Source organism: Pseudophryne corroboree, chromosome 2 (assembly GCF_028390025.1).
Source record: "Pseudophryne corroboree isolate aPseCor3 chromosome 2, aPseCor3.hap2, whole genome shotgun sequence".
In the NCBI taxonomy this organism is placed as follows: Eukaryota; Metazoa; Chordata; class Amphibia; order Anura; family Myobatrachidae; genus Pseudophryne; species Pseudophryne corroboree.
The window spans coordinates 716,494,942-716,519,714 of record NC_086445.1 but is presented as its reverse complement, the minus strand read 5'-3'; positions in this window follow the sequence as shown (position 1 = coordinate 716,519,714).

Genomic DNA, 24,773 nt, shown 5'->3' with positions numbered 1-24,773 from the left:
CAGGTGATTGGGGGGGGGGCTTTTCATGCTGCCGGCACAGTAGGCGGACACTAGCAGGCAGTGTCCGCCTACTTATCGTTCAGTTGGGGGGAAAGTTTCCCCTACATCTGAACGATTGGTTGGGAAAATCAAACAGGTTTTATTTTCCCAACTAGTTGGACAGACCGTTTCTGTCCGTTTTTCAGCGTGTGGGAGCAAACGGCTGATAATCGTTTGCTCCCACACACTGCCAGATTATCTTTCCAACCAGCCAACTAGTTGGCTGGTTGGAAAGATATCGTCCTGATGTATGGCCAACTTTTGTGTGTACTTGTCTCCATTTAATTCCCAACTTTTATCCAAGACAATTTAAATGCTGGGGGGCTATCAGCATGTGAGGACTACCTAGGCCTCAGTCATGTATTCGAATTATGAGCGAAGTACAGTAACAACATTTTCTACTTCTAAACTAATTCCTAAACGCATGACTTACTATTATCCTGTACTTTGACTTATCGACCCAGTGTTTATGGGCATCCTTTTGTGTCCAGACTGGCTGCAGGAGATGTGTGTGTTTGCAGGAAAAACAGGAAAGGAACGACCTCCGTTGATATGCTGCATCTCCTGGTGTGTGTCTCCCTTAAGTGTCTGTCAGCAAACAAATGCAGACTATACACCCAAACCCAAGCAAGCTCATTGTGACATCACAGAAGACACATCATAGAAGTATCACAGAAACTGCATCATAGCAGAGGCTTACTGGAGACAGGAAGTGCTAGCTGTCTGTTTACTAATACCCCTTTTCCACTAGAGTAGCACGGGTCGCAGCCGTGTCGCCTGACACGGCTGCGACCCGTGCTACAGCCCCCTGCAGACAGCGCTCACCAACCCGGCAATTGCCGGGTTGGAGACGCGCTAGTGACGCGGCAGGGGCGGCGCTGGGAGATCACATGATCTCCCAGCGCCGCCCTCCCTATGCACTGTGAATGGGAGCCGTGTCGCCTCGACACGGCTCCCCTTCACACTAGACAGCTAGCCGGGTTGAACACGTGTTCAACCCGGCTAGCTACCAGGGTAGGAATCCCGGATCACTTGATCCGGGAATTTGCCGGGGGACCCGTTTCCACTAGGGAAAAACACGGGTAAATGCGCGCACCCGCGCATTTACCCGTGTTTTAAGGAGCTAGTGGAAAAGGGGTATAAATGAAAATGCGCTTCAATGGCTTGTTGAAATAATGAATCTGGATGTCATGTGAAGGTTCGGCACAACCAGAGTCCCTTCTGTTGAAGAAGAGGAATGTCACAATGCTTGCTTGCTTGCGTGATTGAGTGATTGACTGATGTATTGCATAGCATTGTGCAAACTTGAAAAGCACGGAGCAAGGATTGGTGTGGCAGTTGGTTCATGGGTGTGGGTGTCGGAGGTGGAACACATGCAAATGACTGTGCATCATCCAGCCAGCAAGAGAAGAGTGAAACTCACAATGCAGCAGTGAGTGAGCGAGTGAGTGAGTGAGTGAGTGAGTGAGTGAGTGAGTGAGTGAGAGAATGTGTGCCTGCTTGTTGCCAGGAATTCTTGGCCGCTGCCAAACCAAGATAAGTGGAGTAGGTGTGTGGAATGCAGCCAGATCAGCAGGAGGTGAATTTTCCATGATGGCATCAGGATCCTTATCCAGCAGTGCAGATACCTCATCCTCCAAAAATACTAACTACGGAGTTGCATTTTCCAGTGGCTTTTAGGTATGCATTTGCAAAGGCCTTGCATTGCCAAACTGATTTAGGGGGATTTTGCAACCAGGGTTACATTGTTGCAACATTGCATGCAATAATTAGATTAGATAAGAGATTGTAAACTCTCACGAGTAGGGCCCTCTTCCCTCATGTGCTTATCCTTTTCTTACTTTAATAATCCTCAACTGCCCAAATCAAGCAGTATTTTGGCCACCTGGAACTTCTCTGTCATTTACTGGTGTAGTTATGTTTAGTTACCCTGTACTTGTCCTAAATTGTCATCAACTGTAAGTCACTGTTTTCCTGTTTTGATTATGTGCATATGTACTCTGTAATTGGGCGCTGCGGAACCCTTGTGGCGCCATATAAATAAAGGATAATAATAATAATAATAATAATAATAATTGCTTGATCACAAACATGCTACAATTAATTAAAAAAAAACACCTGAAAACTGCACTATGGAGTCTCATTTTTTTTGTGTATTTCTTGTCTCCATTTACTTCCCTTCTTCTATCCAAGACAATTTAAGTACTGTGGGGCTAGCAGGATGTGAGGCCTACCTAGGCCTCAGTCCTGAATTCGAAATACAAGCGAACTAACATAATTTTCTACTTCTAAACTAATTCCTAAATACATGTGTCACGGACCCCGGCTGCCCCACTCTCTGGATACACCAATCCGAGAGTTGCGCCATCGCCGTGCGAATCTCCGCTGCCACCAGCACAGACTTTTCAATGTATTACGGATGTTGCAGGCGTCTGTAGCTTTACCTGTAACCATCAATCTCAATATCTCATGAAAAAATAGGTAGCGTACTTCACTTGGCTTGACTTGGGTTCAAGAACACAGCAGTCAGATCTAATTATTTTTATTATAATTAAGAAATATCTTCAGGTTTACAAGGGGAAAAAGATTACAAAGAATATAAGGAGTTTTAGAAAAGATATACAGGTTACTAGCAGTCTCAATAAACAAAAATGGAATAAAGAAAATCAGAACCTAATTACGCTTACATAGTGCATTAAGATCTGTGTGAGGAAGCTTCACAGGAATATAGACATCCATTCAGGTACGGGTAGCGACTTCCATCAGAATGAACAACTTTCAGCCTGTGTTCCTGATATTTAAACCCAGGCTGCACTCACAGCATAATTACCTACATTTTATTTCTCCTCTCCGAGAGAAGCCCGGAGAGGAGACGCTGCAGTGTCTTCGGGGGGTGGGGCCGGACTGTGACATCACTAAGCCCCCCCAGGAGCATACGGCATTGCCCTTCCCCTACGGATACACAGGGGCGCTGAGGTCGCCAGCCGGGGCCGCTTGCTATGCAGTTACATCACCGCAGGAGTTCAGCGGGCAGCATCGCGGCTGCTGCTGCTGCTGCTGGGAGCGGTCCGAGAGGCACTATCATAGGAACATGCGAGAGGACATTCATCAGTCTTGGCGCAGCGGCAGTAGGTCACCAGGGCGGGGTAATGCGCAGGACAGTAGTTCGTCAGAATCCGAGGAGGACGAGTCAGTGAAGGTGTTAAAAGAGCAGCTGAAGCTAGCGAGGGAAAATAGTAAGAAGAAGAAGGCTAGAATCCCAGGGGTAGATGCGTCAGGTAGTCAGATGGGCCACATGAAGAAAAAGAAGGCAGGGGGGTTCCTGCAGGAAGGGGTGTCGGTGGGATGCGAGTTGGGGTCAGTGGCCAGGCGCTTGCCAAAGGAGGCTAGGAAGGAAATTGTGAAAGGAGCGTTCGTAGATATTTGCTCGCTCACAGTGGCAGGGTTGAGGGACAAAGAGAAGGCCACGCCAAAGGGGGGCGAGCCGTCGGACTCATACAAGACAATAGAGAACTCGTTGAGCGGCATGTTTGCCTACACGGGCTGTTATACGGAGACCTATCCGGAGGCGGGCGCGGGATTGCTAAAGAACACAGATCTTATTTATTCTGCGTACAAGGAGTGCGGGGGCTCGGTGTGGCGCACGTACGATGAGGCATTTAGGCGGAATGTGGCAGGCGACAAGCCCATTAACTTTGGAGTCAGGCATCTAGATGAGTGGCTCATTGCGCAAGCAAGCGGCTCAGGGGAAAAAGGCACGCCAGGGCTGAACCAAGAAAAGAAATGAATAGAGGCGCTCATTGCATTTAGACACCATAATTTCCTGAGTTCTATTACAACCAAAGAGTCAAATAGATTTATAAAATAAATATTTAATGATCACAATGATTCAATAAAATACCACTTGATTAAAACAAGTTCATAAGTAGTTAATATATAATTCCTATCTCACTGATTTACCACATGTATACACATAAGAATCACATGAATTGTATGAACTGTTACAGTAATTACTATAACAGTAAAGCTCACTGAAGTAGCTAATGAAGAGTTCAAATGTAACAATCTGTTACAATAATTAGGGAACACTGGCCCTCATTCCGAGTTGTTCGCTCGGTATTTTTCATCGCATCGCAGTGAAAATCCGCTTAGTACGCATGCGCAATGTTCGCACTGCGACTGCGCCAAGTAACTTTACTATGAAGAAAGTATTTTTACTCACGGCTTTTTCTTCGCTCCGGCGATCGTAATGTGATTGACAGGAAATGGGTGTTACTGGGCGGAAACACGGCGTTTCAGGGGCGTGTGGCTGAAAACGCTACCGTTTCCGGAAAAAACGCAGGAGTGGCCGGAGAAACGGTGGGAGTGCCTGGGCGAACGCTGGGTGTGTTTGTGACGTCAACCAGGAACGACAAGCACTGAACTGATCGCACAGGCAGAGTAAGTCTGGAGCTACTCAGAAACTGCTAAGTAGTTAGTAATCGCAATATTGCGAATACATCGGTCGCAATTTTAAGAAGCTAAGATTCACTCCCAGTAGGCGGCGGCTTAGCGTGTGTAACTCTGCTAAAATCGCCTTGCGACCGATCAACTCGGAATGAGGGCCACTGTTGCCAAAGCTGCTGTATATGAAGTTCATGAATGAAACACAGTTACTAAGTGTGTGGCCAAATAGGCTCTGTAGTATTTAAACCGTTGGAAGGATGACTTCAGAATTGGTGGCCGGCATATAGATAGCAATTGAGCAAAAGATTACCTCTCCCTTTGGGCTGATAAACCCGAGCGTCCCCGGGTGAGTCCAGAAATTGCCCAGTATTGTATAGGGCTGGAGGGTTCGTAGCTTGTATGTACGTATAATCGGGGCAACACTGTTGTAGGCTCAATTTCCCTGAGGGTGCTTCACCCACTGTCTGCTGCAAATATTTATGGAAAGAACATGGTTGCGGCTGATTGAATGGGAGCCGCCACACGGATCCGGCTGTATCTGAAACTCTTCCAAGATTCCCTGGATGTGCACCGTCCGCCGGTGGTCAACGGAGGAGAGGATAAGGAGCCTGGCCACAGTTGCCGCACGGAGCTCACACGCCGGCTTCGTCCTGTGTAAGATGCGTGTCGCTCACTGCTGCGGCCAATGAACTTTAGGCAGAGATGGCTGTGTCCCTGATCGTGCGGGTACTCGGTGAGAAAGGGGAGGAAGCCCGGGACAGGGAGGCCTAGCACGCAAAAGCAGGAATTCAAATGCTGGGCATTCAACGAGTCACAGTGCAAACGGGCACAGTGCAAGTTTAAGCATGCCTGCAATTTCTGCAACGCGAATCTCTCGGGGAAAAACTGCAACAAAAAAAGGGCTAGTTACGCACAGAAGCTACCCGCAGCAGCGGGGCCTAGCAAAAGCAATTAGCCCGGTCAAGCTGGGTAGGATCCTGGACTGGCTGTCCAGGTACCCTAAGCCTGACGAAGCCAAGCTGTTGCGGACAGGTTTTGCCGAAGGGTTCAAGATCCCTATATCAAGAAGTGTGCCGCCAACCGGTAATAGCAGAAATTTTAAGTCCATCGCGGAGCATCCGCTGGTGGTACAAGACAAGATTGTGAAGGAGCTAGTGCTGGGCAGGTTGGCGGGGCCATTCAGTTCCCCGCCAGTACCAGAACTGGTGATTTCGCCACTGGGCCTGGTCCCCAAAAAATTGCAGGGTAAATACCGCCTCATACAGCACCTGTCGTACCCAGAAGGGGCATCAGTAAATGATGCGCTGGATAAGGAACAGTGTTCTGTTCAGTACCAATCATTTGATAGCGCAGTGCAGATGGTGAGGAAGCAGGGCAAGGGCGCGCTCATGGCAAAGCTGGACATCGAGTCCACTTTTAGGCTCCTACCCCTGCACCCCGAACGTTTTAGGTTCATGGGTTTCCGTTTTGACGGTTACTGGTTCATAGACAAATGCTTGCCCATGGGATGCGCAATTTCATGCGCGTTCTTTGAAGCGTTTAGCTCATTTCTGCAGTGGTGTCTGGAAGAGCGCATGGGGGCGAAATCCATAGCGCACTACCTAGACGATTTCTTGCTGGCAGGCCCTCCGCAGTCGAGTCAGTGTGGCCGGCTGCTGCGGGAGCTCCAGAACATGCTAAAGGAATTCGGGGTTCCCATTGAAACAGGAAAAGACAGAGGGGCCGAAGGTAGTAATATCATACTTGGGCATAGAGATTGATTCCGAAAAAAGGGAATGCAGGTTGCCGGCATACAAGGTGGAAAGGTTAGGTAGGGAGGTCAGCCTTTGCGCGAAAGCCAAGAAGGTTACTCTGGCTCAGATGCAGGCTTTGTTAGGGAGGCTGAATTTTGCGTGCCGGGTGATTCCCATGGGAAGAATATTTAAAAGGCGGTTGGAGCAAGCCATGGCAGGCGTAAAAAAAAGGCACCATTTCATCCACATTTCCAAGGAGCTTAGAGAAGATTTGCGGGTTTGGGAGAAATTCATCCTACACTTCAACGGAGTGTGCATGTGGCAAGCAGAAACTTGACACAATCACGAGTTGCAGCTGTTCACCGATGCAGCGGGGGACACGGGCTTCGGGGCATACCTGCAAGGGGAGTGGTGCGCCGAGAGGTGGCCAGCCCAGTGGATGGATACAGGACTGACCAAGAACTTGGCAGTTTTGGAATTGTTCCCAATAGTAGCGGCAGTGGACATATGGGGTCACAGGCTGGCCAACAGGTGCATTCTGTTCTGGTGCGAAAAACTTGGGGGTGGTGCAGATTGTGAACAGTCAAACGGCGTCATCCCCGCCAGTTATCAGGCTGGTGAGGAGGCTAGTCACTGCCTGCCTGCGGCATAATATCACATTCAGGGCCAAACACGTACCCAGGGAGCAGAATGTTTTAGCAGATGCATTGTCCAGGCAAAAGTGGGAAGTCTTTAGGGCAGTAGCGCCGTATGCGCGTACGACATTAACATGCCCCTCCCGTCTTTGGCAGATAGTCGAGCCAATCTGAGTGACCTCGTCAAGAAGTCGCTGGCGCCAAAGACATGGCAAGCATACGAGGCCGACTGGTGGAAGTGGCAACAGTTTGGGAGCACGCCAGGCCAGGAGGGTAAGGCCGCGGGACAGCAACTAGAGATGAGCGCCTGAAATTTTTCGGGTTTTGTGTTTTGGTTTTGGGTTCGGTTCCGCGGCCGTGTTTTGGGTTCGAACGCGTTTTGGCAAAACCTCACCGAATTTTTTTTGTCGGATTCGGGTGTGTTTTGGATTCGGGTGTTTTTTCAAAAAACACTAAAAAAACAGCTTAAATCATAGAATTTGGGGGTCATTTTGATCCCAAAGTATTATTAACCTCAAAAACCATAATTTACACTCATTTTCAGTCTATTCTGAATACCTCACACCTCACAATATTATTTTTAGTCCTAAAATTTGCACCGAGGTCGCTGTGTGAGTAAGATAAGCGACCCTAGTGGCCGACACAAACACCGGGCCCATCTAGGAGTGGCACTGCAGTGTCACGCAGGATGTCCCTTCCAAAAAACCCTCCCCAAACAGCACATGACGCAAAGAAAAAAAGAGGCGCAATGAGGTAGCTGTGTGAGTAAGATTAGCGACCCTAGTGGCCGACACAAACACCGGGCCCATCTAGGAGTGGCACTGCAGTGTCACGCAGGATGGCCCTTCCAAAAAACCCTCCCCAAACAGCACATGACGCAAAGAAAAAAAGAGGCGCAATGAGGTAGCTGTGTGAGTAAGATTAGCGACCCTAGTGGCCGACACAAACACCGGGCCCATCTAGGAGTGGCACTGCAGTGTCACGCAGGATGTCCCTTCCAAAAAACCCTCCCCAAACAGCACATGACGCAAAGAAAAAAAGAGGCGCAATGAGGTAGCTGACTGTGTGAGTAAGATTAGCGACCCTAGTGGCCGACACAAACACCGGGCCCATCTAGGAGTGGCACTGCAGTGTCACGCAGGATGTCCCTTCCAAAAAACCCTCCCCAATCAGCACATGATGCAAAGAAAAAGAAAAGAAAAAAGAGGTGCAAGATGGAATTGTCCTTGGGCCCTCCCACCCACCCTTATGTTGTATAAACAAAACAGGACATGCACACTTTAACCAACCCATCATTTCAGTGACAGGGTCTGCCACACGACTGTGACTGATATGACGGGTTGGTTTGGACCCCCCCCAAAAAAGAAGCAATTAATCTCTCCTTGCACAAACTGGCTCTACAGAGGCAAGATGTCCACCTCATCTTCACCCTCCGATATATCACCGTGTACATCCCCCTCCTCACAGATTATCAATTCGTCCCCACTGGAATCCACCATCTCAGCTCCCTGTGTACTTTGTGGAGGCAATTGCTGCTGGTCAATGTCTCCGCGGAGGAATTGATTATAATTCATTTTAATGAACATCATCTTCTCCACATTTTCTGGATGTAACCTCGTACGCCGATTGCTGACAAGGTGAGCGGCGGCACTAAACACTCTTTCGGAGTACACACTTGTGGGAGGGCAACTTAGGTAGAATAAAGCCAGTTTGTGCAAGGGCCTCCAAATTGCCTCTTTTTCCTGCCAGTATAAGTACGGACTGTGTGACGTGCCTACTTGGATGCGGTCACTCATATAATCCTCCACCATTCTATCAATGTTGAGAGAATCATATGCAGTGACAGTAGACGACATGTCCGTAATCGTTGTCAGGTCCTTCAGTCCGGACCAGATGTCAGCATCAGCAGTCGCTCCAGACTGCCCTGCATCACCGCCAGCGGGTGGGCTCGGAATTCTGAGCCTTTTCCTCGCACCCCCAGTTGCGGGAGAATGTGAAGGAGGAGATGTTGACAGGTCGCGTTCCGCTTGACTTGACAATTTTGTCACCAGCAGGTCTTTCAACCCCAGCAGACTTGTGTCTGCCGGAAAGAGAGATCCAAGGTAGGCTTTAAATCTAGGATCGAGCACGGTGGCCAAAATGTAGTGCTCTGATTTAAACAGATTGACCACCCGTGAATCCTTGTTAAGCGAATTAAGGGCTGCATCCACAAGTCCCACATGCCTAGCGGAATCGCTCCCTTTTAGCTCCTTCTTCAATGCCTCCAGCTTCTTCTGCAAAAGCCTGATGAGGGGAATGACCTGACTCAGGCTGGCAGTGTCTGAACTGACTTCACGTGTGGCAAGTTCAAAGGGCATCAGAACCTTGCACAACGTTGAAATCATTCTCCACTGCACTTGAGACAGGTGCATTCCACCTCCTATATCGTGCTCAATTGTATAGGCTTGAATGGCCTTTTGCTGCTCCTCCAACCTCTGAAGCATATAGAGGGTTGAATTCCACCTCGTTATCACTTCTTGCTTCAGATGATGGCAGGGCAGGTTCAGTAGTTTTTGGTGGTGCTCCAGTCTTCTGTACGTGGTGCCTGTACGCCGAAAGTGTCCCGCAATTTTTCTGGCCACCGACAGCATCTCTTGCACGCCCCTGTCGTTTTTTTTAAAATTCTGCACCACCAAATTCAAGGTATGTGCAAAACATGGGACGTGCTGGAATTTGCCCATATTTAATGCACACACAATATTGCTGGCGTTGTCCGATGCCACAAATCCACAGGAGAGTCCAATTGGGGTAAGCCATTCCGCGATGATCTTCCTCAGTTGCCGTAAGAGGTTTTCAGCTGTGTGCGTATTCTGGAAAGCGGTGATACAAAGCGTAGCCTGCCTAGGAAAGAGTTGGCGTTTGCGAGATGCTGCTACTGGTGCCGCCGCTGCTGTTCTTGCGGCGGGAGTCCATACATCTACCCAGTGGGCTGTCACAGTCATATAGTCCTGACCCTGCCCTGCTCCACTTGTCCACATGTCCGTGGTTAAGTGGACATTGGGTACAACTGCATTTTTTAGGACACTGGTGAGTCTTTTTCTGACGTCCGTGTACATTCTCGGTATCGCCTGCCTAGAGAAGTGGAACCTAGATGGTATTTGGTAACGGGGGCACACTGCCTCAATAAATTGTCTAGTTCCCTGTGAACTAACGGCGGATACCGGACGCACGTCTAACACCAACATAGTTGTCAAGGCCTCAGTTATCCGCTTTGCAGTAGGATGACTGCTGTGATATTTCATCTTCCTCGCAAAGGACTGTTGAACAGTCAATTGCTTACTGGAAGTAGTACAAGTGGGCTTACGACTTCCCCTCTGGGATGACCATCGACTCCCAGCGGCAACAACAGCAGCGCCAGCAGCAGTAGGCGTTACACGCAAGGATGCATCGGAGGAATCCCAGGCAGGAGAGGACTCGTCAGAATTGCCAGTGACATGGCCTGCAGGACTATTGGCATTCCTGGGGAAGGAGGAAATTGACACTGAGGGAGTTGGTGGGGTGGTTTGCGTGAGCTTGGTTACAAGAGGAAGGGATTTACTGGTCAGTGGACTGCTTCCGCTGTCACCCAAAGTTTTTGAACTTGTCACTGACTTATTATGAATGCGCTGCAGGTGACGTATAAGGGAGGATGTTCCGAGGTGGTTAACGTCCTTACCCCTACTTATTACAGCTTGACAAAGGGAACACACGGCTTGACACCTGTTGTCCGCATTTCTGGTGAAATACCTCCACACCGAAGAGCTGATTTTTTTGGTATTTTCACCTGGCATGTCAACGGCCATATTCCTCCCACGGACAACAGGTGTCTCCCCGGGTGCCTGACTTAAACAAACCACCTCACCATCAGAATCCTCCTGGTCAATTTCCTCCCCAGCGCCAGCAACACCCATATCCTCCTCATCCTGGTGTACTTCAACACTGACATCTTCAATCTGACTATCAGGAACTGGACTGCGGGTGCTCCTTCCAGCACTTGCAGGGGGCGTGCAAATGGTGGAAGGCGCATGCTCTTCACGTCCAGTGTTGGGAAGGTCAGGCATCGCAACCGACACAATTGGACTCTCCTTGTGGATTTGGGATTTCGAAGAATGCACAGTTCTTTGCTGTGCTGCTTTTGCCAGCTTGAGTCTTTTCATTTTTCTAGCGAGAGGCTGAGTGCTTCCATCCTCATGTGAAGCTGAACCACTAGCCATGAACATAGGCCAGGGCCTCAGCCGTTCCTTGCCACTCCGTGTGGTAAATGGCATATTGGCAAGTTTACGCTTCTCCTCCGACAATTTTATTTTAGGTTTTGGAGTCCTTTTTTTTCTGATATATGGTGTTTTGGATTTGACATGCTCTGTACTATGACATTGGGCATCGGCCTTGGCAGACGACGTTGCTGGCATTTCATCGTCTCGGCCATGACTAGTGGCAGCAGCTTCAGCACGAGGTGGAAGTGGATCTTGATCTTTCCCTAATTTTGGAACCTCAACATTTTTGTTCTCCATATTTTAATAGGCACAACTAAAAGGCACCTCAGGTAAACAATGGAGATGGATACTAGTATACAATTATGGACTGCCTGCCGACTGCAGACACAGAGGTAGCCACAGCCGTGAACTACCGTACTGTACTGTGTCTGCAGCTAATATAGACTGGTTGATAAAGAGAAGATGTCTATGTAACTATGTATGTATAAAGAAGAATGAAAAAAATCCACGGTTAGGTGGTATTACAATTATGGACGGACTGCCTGCCGAGTGCAGAGACACAGAGGTAGCCACAGCCGTGAACTACCGTACTGTGTCTGCTGCGACTGGATGATAAATGATATAAAAAATATATATATATCACTACTGCAGCCGGACAGGTATATATTATATATTATATAATGACGGACCTGCTGGACACTGTCTGTCAGCAGAATGAGTTTTATTTTTATAGAATTAAAAAAAAAAAAACACACAAGTGAAGTCACACGACGAGTGTTTAACTTTTTCAGGCAATCACAATATAAGTATACTACTAACTATACTGGTGGTCAGTGTGGTCAGGTCACTGGTCAGTCACACTGGCAGTGGCACTCCTGCAGCAAAAGTGTGCACTGTTTAATTTTAATATAATATGTACTCCTGGCTCCTGCTATAACCTATAACTGGCACTGCAGTAGTGCTCCCCAGTCTCCCCCACAATTATAAGCTGTGTGAGCTGAGCAGTCAGACAGATATATAATATATATAGATGATGCAGCACACTGGCCTGAGCCTGAGCAGTGCACACAGATATGGTATGTGACTGACTGAGTCACTGTGTGTATCGCTTTTTTCAGGCAGAGAACGGATATATTAAATAAACTGCACTGTGTGTCTGGTGGTCACTCACTATATAATATATTATGTACTCCTGGCTCCTGCTATAACCTATAACTGGCACTGCAGTAGTGCTCCCCAGTCTCCCCCACAATTATAAGCTGTGTGAGCTGAGCAGTCAGACAGATATATAATATATATAGATGATGCAGCACACTGGCCTGAGCCTGAGCAGTGCACACAGATATGGTATGTGACTGACTGAGTCACTGTGTGTATCGCTTTTTTCAGGCAGAGAACGGATATATTAAATAAACTGCACTGTGTGTCTGGTGGTCACTCACTATATAATATATTATGTACTCCTGGCTCCTGCTATAACCTATAACTGGCACTGCAGTAGTGCTCCCCAGTCTCCCCCACAATTATAAGCTGTGTGAGCTGAGCAGTCAGACAGATATATATAATATTATATATAGATAATAGATGATGCGGCACACTGGCCTGAGCCTGAGCAGTGCACACAGATATGGTATGTGACTGACTGAGTCACTGTGTGTATCGCTTTTTTCAGGCAGAGAACGGATATATTAAATAAACTGCACTGTGTGTCTGGTGGTCACTCACTATATAATATATTATGTACTCCTGGCTCCTGCTATAACCTATAACTGGCACTGCAGTAGTGCTCCCCAGTCTCCCCCACAATTATAAGCTGTGTGAGCTGAGCAGTCAGACAGATATATAATATATATAGATGATGCAGCACACTGGCCTGAGCCTGAGCAGTGCACACAGATATGGTATGTGACTGACTGAGTCACTGTGTGTATCGCTTTTTTCAGGCAGAGAACGGATATATTAAATAAACTGCACTGTGTGTCTGGTGGTCACTCACTATATAATATATTATGTACTCCTGGCTCCTGCTATAACCTATAACTGGCACTGCAGTAGTGCTCCCCAGTCTCCCCCACAATTATAAGCTGTGTGAGCTGAGCAGTAAGACAGATATATAATATATATAGATGATGCAGCACACTGGCCTGAGCCTGAGCAGTGCACACAGATATGGTATGTGACTGACTGAGTCACTGTGTGTATCGCTTTTTTCAGGCAGAGAACGGATATATTAAATAAACTGCACTGTGTGTCTGGTTGTCACTCACTATATAATATATTATGTACTCCTGGCTCCTGCTATATAACCTATAACTGGCACTGCAGTAGTGCTCCCCAGTCTCCCCCACAATTATAAGCTGTGTGAGCTGAGCAGTCAGACAGATATATAATATATATAGATGATGCAGCACACTGGCCTGAGCCTGAGCAGTGCACACAGATATGGTATGTGACTGACTGAGTCACTGTGTGTATCGCTTTTTTCAGGCAGAGAACGGATATATTAAATAAACTGCACTGTGTGTCTGGTGGTCACTCACTATATAATATATTATGTACTCCTGGCTCCTGCTATAACCTATAACTGGCACTGCAGTAGTGCTCCCCAGTCTCCCCCACAATTATAAGCTGTGTGAGCTGAGCAGTCAGACAGATATATAATATATATAGATGATGCAGCACACTGGCCTGAGCCTGAGCAGTGCACACAGATATGGTATGTGACTGACTGAGTCACTGTGTGTATCGCTTTTTTCAGGCAGAGAACGGATATATTAAATAAACTGCACTGTGTGTCTGGTGGTCACTCACTATATAATATATTATGTACTCCTGGCTCCTGCTATAACCTATAACTGGCACTGCAGTAGTGCTCCCCAGTCTCCCCCACAATTATAAGCTGTGTGAGCTGAGCAGTCAGACAGATATATATAATATTATATATAGATAATAGATGATGCAGCACACTGGCCTGAGCCTGAGCAGTGCACACAGATATGGTATGTGACTGACTGAGTCACTGTGTGTATCGCTTTTTTCAGGCAGAGAACGGATATATTAAATAAACTGCACTGTGTGTCTGGTGGTCACTCACTATATAATATATTATGTACTCCTGGCTCCTGCTATAACCTATAACTGGCACTGCAATAGTGCTCCCCAGTCTCCCCCACAATTATAAGCTGTGTGAGCTGAGCAGTCAGACAGATATATATAATATTATATATAGATAATAGATGATGCAGCACACTGGCCTGAGCCTGAGCAGTGCACACAGATATGGTATGTGACTGAGTCACTGTGTGCTGTGTATCGCTTTTTTCAGGCAGAGAACGGATTATAAAGTAAACTGCACTGTCCTCACTAGTAAACTCTCTCCACTCAGTCTCTACACTTCTACAGTAACAGTACTCCTCCTAGTCAGCTCCAGTAAATCTCTCTCAGTCTCTTATAATCTAAATGGAGAGGACGCCAGCCACGTCCTCTCCCAATCAATCTCAATGCACGTGTGAAAATGGCGGCGACGCGCGGCTCCTTATATAGAATCCGAGTCTCGCGATAGAATCCGAGCCTCGCGAGAATCCGACAGCGTCATGATGACGTTCGGGCGCGCTCGGGTTAACCGAGCAAGGCGGGAAGATCCGAGTCGCTCGGACCCGTGAAAAAAAACATGAAGTTCTGGCGGGTTCGGATTCAGAGAAACCGAACCCGCTCATCTCTAACAGCAACTACTGGCATTCCTAGGTATGTTTAGAAGGGAGCGAGCTTCCAGAGTATTTTGGGTATCCTTTTGTGTCTAGACTGGCTGCAGAAGGTGTGTGCGTTGCTGGAAAGGCAGGAAAGGAACGACCTTCAATGATATGCTGCATCTCCTGGTGTGTGTCTCCCTCAAGTGGCTGTCAGCAAACAAATACAGCCTATACACCCAAACCCTAGCAAGCTCATTGTGACATAACAGAAGATGCATCATAGCAGAGGCTTCCTGGAGGCAGGAACTGCTAGTTGACATAGTTACAAAGGGGGTCATTCCAAGTTGATCGTAGCTGTGCTAAGTTTAGCACAGCTACGATCATTAACTCAGACATGTGGGGGAACGCCCAGCACAGGGCTAGTCCGCCCCGCATGTCAGTGCCGGCCCCCCTGCACAAATACAAAAGCATCGCACAGAGGCAATGCCTTTGTATTTGAGGAGTAAATCCCGGCCAGCGCAGCTCCTGCGGCTGGCCGGGAGTTGCTCATCGCTCCCGCTAGCCACAGCGGCTGCGTGACACGTCACGCAGCCGACGCGCCATGCCCCACCCCAACGCCTGCGTTGGCCGGACCGCTCCCCCTAAACGGCGGCTTAACGCCGCCATTCAGCCCCCTCCTGCCTAGCGACTGCCTCTGTCTCAGAGGCGATTGCTAGGTAACGACAGCTGCCATCGCCGGCGTACTGCGGCACCGGCGCATGCGCAGTTCCGACCCATTCGCTGCACTGCGACAAACTGCAGCGAGCGATCGGGTCAGAATGACCCCCATAGTTACATAGTTGTTGAGGTTGAAAAAACACAAATGTCCATCAAGTTCAACCTACTGTACATTAATTTAAAAAAAAATAATTTTATTTTAATATTAATTAAATGCTGTATCCCTGGATATTTTTTTCCACTAGGAAATTGTGATTGAGTTCACAATTACTACCTTCTTTGGCAGAGAATTCCAAATCCTTACTGCTCTTACTGTGAAGAATCCTTATCTCCATTGGGTATGGATTTTTTTCTCTTCTAACCTCAGTGGGTGTCCTCGTGTCCTATGTTGTATTTTCCCTTAATGTATTTATAAATATTAATGATGTCCCCTCTCAGTCGTCTCTTTTCCAGTGTGAACATATCAAGCCTTATAAGTCTTTCCTCATAGTCCAGTGCCTCTAACCCTTTAACCAGTTTAGTGGCTCGCCTCTGAACCCTTTTGAGCTCCAAGATATCTTTTTTTATAATATGGTGTCCAAAACTGAACACAATATTCCAGGTGTGGTCGCACCAATGATTTATACAGAGGCAGGATTACACTCTCATCCCTTGTCTCCATACCCCGTTTTATGCATGATAACACCTTATTAGCCTTTGCTGCTGCATTTTGATATTGCGTACTGCTACCAAGTTTATCGATGAGCACACCCAAATCCTTTTCCACTACTGTTATTCCTACATTTTCTCCATTTAGTTTATAGGCTGCCTGATTGTTCTTAGTCCCAAAGTGCATAACTTTACATTTGTCTATATTGAAGCTCATTCTCCATTTGTCTGCCCAGGCCTCCAGTCTAGGTAAGTCATTCTGTAGAGACTCAACATCCTTGTCTGAATTAATTATTCTACATAGTTTAGTATCATCTGCGAAAATTGACACTGTGCTTTCCAGTCACTCTCCCAGGTCATTAATGAATATATTAAACAGCAATGGCCCGAGTAATGAGCCCTGCGGTATTCCACTGAGTACCCAAGGCCATTCAGAGTACTTCCCATTAACCCCCACTTGATGTTCCCTATTAAACAGCCAATTACTCACCCAAGTACAGATAGTGGTTCCTACCCCAAGCTCTCTTAGTTTGAGAATTAGTCTCCTGTGTGGAACTTTGTCAAAAGCCTTAGTGAAGTTTAAAAAGATCACATCCACTGCTTGACCCTGATCAATATTATCGCTCACTTTCTCGTAGAAGCTTATTAAGTTAGCTTGACATGACCTGTCCTTCACAAATCCATGTTGATTCCTAGTAATAACCTTGGAGGTATCCAAGTACTCTAGAATGCTATCCCTTAATATACCTTCTAGTATTTTCCCCACTATAGATGTCAAGCTAACCGGTCTGTAGTTCCCGGGGAGCGTTTTATTACCCTTTTTAAATATTGGGACTACCTCTGCTATACGCCAGTCCTTTGGTATCATTCCTGATCTAATTGACTCGCTGAAGATCAAATATAGAGGTTTTGATATCTCTACGTTGAGTTCCATAAGAACCCTGGGGTGGAGTCCATCCGGCCCAGGAGATTTATTTATCTTAATTTTACTTAGTCTCTCCCGGATTACTCCCTGGTTTAAGCAAGTACCAAGCAATGGGTCATTATTATTATTTATGTTATGCTCTACTCTCGCCAACCTGTCCTCTTTCGTGAATACTGATGAAAAGAATTTATTAAATAAGTTTGCTTTTTCCCTATCATCATTAATCACGACATCCAGCTTGCCCTTTAAGGGCCCAATATTCTCCCTTTTCAACCTTTTACCGTTTATATACTTAAAGAACTTTTTGGGGTTTGTTTTACTCTCCTTTGCGATTTGTTTTTCGTTTTCTATTTTAGCTGCTCTAATCGCGTTTTTGCATTTTTTGATACATTCCTTGTAGAACTGACCTTCCCGTCAGACTTAAATGCTTTGAAAGCACACCTCTTTTTATCTATTTGTTCCTTGACCTTCTTATTAAGCCACATCGGTTTGGATTTCCTACTTCTGTTTTTGTTGACTTTGGGAATATATAAATTAGTGTATTTATTGAGCGCAGTTGTAAAAACGTCCCACATTTCAGCAGTATTCTTACCATGAAATACAATTTCCCAATTAATCTCCTTCATTGCTTGCTTCAGCAATGTGAAATTTGCCTTCCTAAAGTTAAAAATCTTGGTTAAACCCGTATATTGCTGTTTTTGAAAGCTGACATCGAATGTGATCATGTTGTGATCGCTATTTCCTAGGGTCTCCCCTACTTTAGTATTTGTTATTATTTCCTCATTATTAGTTAGTACTAGGTCCAGTATAGCCCCTTGCCTAGTTGGTTTCTCAATTACCTGGGACAAGTAATGATCTTTTAGCATGTTTAAGAACCTGTTACCCCTAGCTGTATTTACTGTTTCGGTGTTCCAGTTTATGTCCGGGTAATTGAAGTCTCCAACAATAACGACGTCCCCCATACCTGCAGTTTTTTCGATTTGCTGCAAGAGTTGTAATTCGTCAGCCACACTAATATCTGGCGATTTATAGCATGTCCCTATTAAAAGTTTTTTTGTATCTTTACCACCACTCGAAATCTCAACCCATAATGACGCTACGTTATCTCCAGTCCCCTTGTAAATTATCTCCTTTAAATATGGTTTTAAGAATGGTTTAACATAGAGACAAACACCCCCTCCCTTTTTATTAATCCTATCTCTCCTGAAGATAGTGTATCCCTCGATGTTTGCCGTCCAGTCGTGAGAATCGTCCCACCATGTCTCAGTAATGCCTATTATGTCATAATGGTAATTAAGTGCAATTGCCTCTAATTCTCCCATTTTACTTGTTAGGCTTCTCACATTTGCAATCATACACTTAAGTTCATTAATTCCCTGATCCGCAAGTTCTGTTGTACATAACATTTCCTTAGGAACCTCGGTTTCCCTTACATTACCATTGCTGACTATTTTTCTCCTTCCCCCCTCTCTACCCCATTAGACTATCTGAACGCAGGACAGAAAAGTTTGCAGCCAAGTAATCAGGTCTGAAACACCCCCTTAGACCAGGCTATGAATTCTCTGATTCAGTTCCGGCACTAGAATGGCAACTAGATTTGTAATCCACCCTATTCCTTGTTCAGAAGCCGAACGACTCCTTCCGGCAGGTTTTGTGTCTTCATGTAGTGGATCATTTTTGGATGGAATCTCTCCAATCGGTGATCTCTTCCGTTTCTCAGTCGGTACATCTCACTAGCAATTCTATGCGGCCATCCCACTATTCTTTGCTTTCTAGTTGTTCCACTAACTCTTTCTAATCCCTCCCCCCCCCCCCCCCCGGCACCTAGTTTAAAATCTCCTCCAACCTTCTAACCACCCTCCCCCCCCAGCACCGCTGCCCCCTCCTCATTCAGGTGCAATCCATCGCGACCAAAAAGATGGCGCCTGACTGAAAAATCCGCCCAGTGTTCTAAGAACACAAACCCCTCCTTCCTATACCAGTCTCTAAGCCACACATTTACCTCCCTAATCTCCCTCTGCCTTCCTGGACTAGTGCGTGGCACAGGTAATATTTCACAGAATATTACCTTAGATGTCCTTGCCTTTAATTTTTGTCCTAGGTCCCTATAATCTCTCTTAAGGACATCCCACCTACCACTAACTTTGTTGTTGGTGCCAATGTGCACCAAGACCGCCGGGTCATTCCCGGCCCCTCCCAACAATCTTTCTACCCGGTCCGCAATGTGCCGTACCCGAGCACCCAGGAGACAAAATGAAAAATGTTCTTTCATGGGCCTGTTGAAACAATTATTCTGGATGTCTTGGGAAGCTTTGGCGCAACCAGAGAACCTTCCGTTGAAGAAGAAGAATGTCAAACTGCTTGCTTGCGTGATTGATTGATTGATTGATTGATTGATTGATTGATTGATGGATTGCATAGCATTGTGCAAACTTGAAGAGCACGGATCCAGGATGGGCATGGCAGTTGGTTCATGGGTGTGGGTGTTGGAGGTGGAGCACATGCAAATGACTGTGCATCATCCAGCCAGCAAGAGAAGAGAGAAACTCATGATGCAAGAGTGGGTGAGCGAGTGAGTGAGGAAATGTGTGCCTGCTTGTTGTCAGGATTTCTTGCCCCTAGATAGGTGGAGAAGGTGTGCGGAATGTAGAGGAAGCAGCAGTAGGTGCAATCTCCATGATGCTCTCAGGATCCTTTTCCAGAAGTGCAGATACCTCTTCCTACTAAAACAGACTACTGATTATGGAATTGCTTTTTCAATGACTTTTGAGTTTGCATTTGCAAAGGCCTTGCATTGCCAAACTAATTTAGGGGGATTTTGCATCAAGGGATACATTGTTGCAAAATTGTATGCAATAATTTCATGATCACGAAAATGCTACTATTGATTAAAAAAAAACACTTGAAAACTGCACTATGGAGTCTCATTTTGTTATATTTCTTGACGCCTTTTAATTCCCTACTTCCAAGGCAATTTAAATACTGGGGGGCTATCAGGATGTGAGGCCTACGTAGGCCTCAGTCCTGAATTCAAAATACGAGCGAACTAACGTAATTTTCTACTTCTAAACTAATTCCTAAATGCATGACTTACTACTATCCTGTACTTTGGCTTTTCAAACCACTGTTTTTGGGCATCCTTTTGTGTCCAGACTGACGGCAGTAGGTGTGTGCGTTGCTGGAAAGGCAGGAAAGGAATGACCTCCGATGATAAGCTGCACCTCCTGGTGTGTGTCTCCCTCAAGTGGCTGTCAGCAAACAAATGCAGCCTATAACACCCAAACCCTAGCAGGCTTATTGTGACATCACAGAAGACGCATCATAGAAACATCACAAAAGACGCATCTTACCAGAGGCTTCCTGGAGGCAGGATCTGGAGGCTGTCTTTACACAAAATGAAAATGCGCTTTGATGGGCCTGTTGAAATAATGAATCTGGATGTCATGGGAAGGTTTGGCGCAACCAGAGAACCTTCCATTGAAGAAGAAGGATGTCACACTGCTTGCTTGCTTGCTTGCTTGCTTGCGTGATTGATTGATGGAGTGCATAGCATTGTGCAAACTTGAAAAGCACGAAGCCAGGATGGGTGTGGCAGTTGGTTCATGGGTGTGGGTGTCAGAGGTGGAGCACATGCAAATGATTGTGCATCAACCAGCCAGCAAGAGAAGAGAGAAAGGCACGATGCGAGAGAGAGAGAGAGAGAGAGAGTGTGAGTGAGTGAGTGAGTGAGTGTGTGTGTGTGTGTGTGTGTGTGTGTGTGTGTGTGTGTGTGTGTGTGTGTGTGTGTGTACCTAGATAGGTGGAGAAGGTGTGCGGAATGTAGCCAGAACAGCAGGAGGCGCATTTTCCATGATGGTATCAGGATCCTTTTCCAGCAGTTCAGATACCTCGTCCTCCAAAAATAGACTGCTGACTACGGAATTACTTTTCCCAATGGTTTTTAGGAGTTAATTTGCAAAGGTCTTGCATTGCCAAACTGATTTAGGGGGATTTTGCAACCAGGGTTACACTGTTGCAAAATCGTGTGCAATAATTGCTTGATCATGAAAATCCTACAACTGATTAAAAAACACTTTGAAACTGCACTATGAAGTCTCATTTTGTGTCTATCTCTTTCTCAATTTATTTCCCTACTTCATTCCAAAGCAGGATGTGAGGCCTACCTAGGCCTCAGTCCTGAATTCGAATTATGAGCAAATTAACAACATTTTCTACTTCTAAACTAATTCCTAAATGCATAACTTACTATTATCCTGTAATATGGCTCTTCAACCCATTGTTTTTGGGCATCCTTTTGTGTCTAGCCTGGCTGCAGGAGGTGTGTGTTTGTTTATTTGAAAGGCAGGAAAGGAACGACCTCCGATGATATGCTGCATCTCCTGGTGTGTGTCTTCCTCAAGAGGCTGTCAGCAAACAAATGCAGACTATAAACCCAAACCCAAGCAAGCTCATTGTGACATCATAGAAGACGCATCATAGCAGAGGCTTCCTGGAGGTAGGAATTGCTAGCTGTCTGTTTACAAAATGAAAATGTGCTTTCACGGGCCTGTTGAAATAATTAATCTGGATGTCATGGGAAGGTTCAGTGTAACCAGAGAACCTTTCTTTGAAGAAGATCGTCACACTGCTTGCATGCGTGATATATTGATTGACGAATATCTAGCACTGTGCAAACCTGAAAGTCACGGAGCCAGGATGGGCATGGCAGTTGTTTCATGGGTGTGAGTGTCGGAGGTTGGGCACATGCAAATTATTGTGCATCATCCAGCCAGCAAGATAAGAGAGAAACTAACGATGCAGGAGTGAGTAAGCTAGCGAATGAGTGTGTGTGTGTGTGTGTGTGTGTGTGTGTGTGTGTGTGTGTGTGTGTGTGAGTGAGTGAGTGAGTGAGTGAGTGAGTGAGGGAATTTGTGCCTGCTTGTTGTCAAGATTTCTTGGCTTCTGCTGCCAAACCTATATAGGTGGAGTAAATGTGCGGAATGTAGCCAGAGCAGCAGGAGGTGCATTCTCCATGATGGTGTCAGGATCCTATCCAGCAGTGCAGATACCTCGTCCTCAAAAAAATAGATTACTGACTACGGAATTGCTTTTTTCAGTGGCATTTGGGTTTTACTTTGCAAAGGTCTTGCATTGCCAAACTGTTTTAGGGAGATTTTGCAAAAAGGGTTACATTGTTCCAAGATTGTGCACAATAATTGATAAGAAAAAAAACACCTAAAAAGTGCACTATGGCATCCTTTTGTGTCCAGACTGGCTGCAGGAGGTGTGTGCATTTGCTGGAAAGGAATGACCTCTGATGATATGTTGCACATCCTGGTGTGTGTCTCCCTCAAGTGGTTGTCAGCAAAGAAATGCAGCCTATACACCCAAACCCAAGTAATCTTATTGTGACATCACATGACACATCATAGAAGCATCACAGAAGATGCATCATAGCAAAGGCCTCCTGGAGGCAGGAACTGCTAGCTGTCTGTTTACCAAATGAAAATGTGCTTTCATTGGCCTGTTGAAATAATTAATCTGGATGTCATGGGAGGGTTTGCCGCAACCAGAGATCCTTCCATTGAAGAAGAAGAACGTCACACTGCTTGCTTGCGGAACTGATTGTTTGCATAGCATTGTGCAAACTTGAAAAGCACGGAGCCAAGATGAGCATGGCAGTTGGTCCATGGGTGTGGTTGTCAGAGGTGGAGCACATGCAAATGATTGCGCTCATCCAGCCAGCAAGAGAAGAGAGAAACTCACGATGCAGGAGTGAGTGAGCGAGTGAGTGAGTGAGGAACTGAGTGTGTGTGTGTGTGTGTGTGTGTGAGTGAGTGAGTGAGTGAGTGAGTGTCTGCTTGTTGTTAGGATCTCTTGGCTGCCAATACCAAACCTATATACTGTAGGTGGAGTAGATGTGCGGAATGTAGCCAGATCAACAGGAGGTGCAATCTCCATGATGGTGTCAGGATCCTTTTCCAGCAGTGCAGATACCTCGTCCTCTAAAAATAGACTATTGACTACAGTATTGCTTTTTCCAATGGCTCTTTGGTGTTAATTTGCAAAGGCCTTGCATTGTCAAACTAATTTAGGGGGATTTTGCAACCAGTGTTACATTGTTTCTAAATTGTATGCAATAATTGCTTGATCACGAAAATGCAACAATTGATTAAAAAACACCTGAAAACTGCACTATGGAGTCTCATTTTGTGTCTATCTCTGTCTCAATTCATTTCCCTACTTCTATCCACAGCAATTTAAATGCTGGGAGTCTGTCAGTATATGAGGCCTACCTAGGCCTCAGTCCTGAATTTGAATTAGGAGCGGGATTAACAACATTTTCTACTTCTAAACTAATTCCTAAACGCATAACTTACTATTATCCTGTACATTGGCTTTTCGACCCATTGTTTTTGGGCAATCTTTTGTGTCCAGACTGACTGCAGGAGGTGTGTACGTTTGCAGGAAAGTCAGGAAAGGAATGACCTCCGTTGAGATGCTGCATCTCCTGGTGTGTGTCTCCCTCAAGTGGTTGTCAGCAAATAAATGCAGTCTATACACAAAAAAGCCAAGCAAGCTCATTGTGACATCACAGAAGATGCAGGGTCGGTTCTAGACCTTGTGGCGCCCAGGGCGAAAGTTTCCTTTGGTCCCCCCCCCACACACACACACACACGGTAAAATAGAGTTGGTGCGCGTCGAAAGGTGTGTGGTAAAAAGAGGGGCGTGGATTCTTTATAGGGAAGGGTCATGGCCACAGTTATCCCCCTTTACTTGTGCCCCCTGTAGCTTTGCCCACAGTAGATGTGCCCCCAGTTGCTTTACCCCCAGCAGCTGTGCCCCCCATAGCTGTGCCCCCAGTAGATTTGCCCCAGTAGCTGTGCCCCCAGTTGATTTTCCCCCAGTAGCTGTTCCCCCTGTAGTAGTGCCCCCAGTATGTGCCCCCTGTAGCTGTGCCCCCAGTAGCAGTGCCTCCAGTTGATTTGCCCCAGTAGCTGTTCTCCCCATAGCAGTGCCCTCTGTAGTAGTGCCCCCTGTAGTTGTACTTCCTATAGTAGTGCCGCTTGCAAAAAAAAACACAATACTTACCGGCCCCACTCCTGCTTCCGGACCGCTGCCGCTGTCTCCAGCCGCCGGCTCCTCCCATAGCAGCGCCGCATTGACACTAGGGGTCAATTATGACCTCTAGCGTCAGCGACGCCGGCTGCAGCGGACGCCCACACAGCCCACGGCGCCTGCTGCAGCCGGAGAGAGGGGGATCAGGAGTAGTGGCTCTTGCCACAGCAGCGGTGCCCTCGGGGTAGTGGCACCCCGGGCAAAAGAGCCGCTACTGATAAGACGCATCATAGAAGCATCACAGAATACGCATCATAGCAGACGCAAACTGTAGGCAGAAACTGCTAGCTTTCTGTTTACAAAATGAAAATGCGCTTTCATGGGCCTGTTAAAATAATTAATCTGGATGTCATGGGAAGGTTCGGCGCAAACTTTCATTCAAGAAAAAAGTCACACTGCTTGCATGCGTGATATTGATTGATGAATTGCATAGCATTGTGCAAACTTGAAAGTCACTGAGTCAGGATGGGCGTGGCAGTTGGTTCATAGGGGTGGTTGTCGGAGGCGGAGCACAAGCAAATGATTGAGTATCATCCAGCCAGCGAGATAAGAGAGAAACTCACGATGCAGGAGTGAGTGAGCAAGCGAGTGAGTGTGTGTGTGAGTAAGTG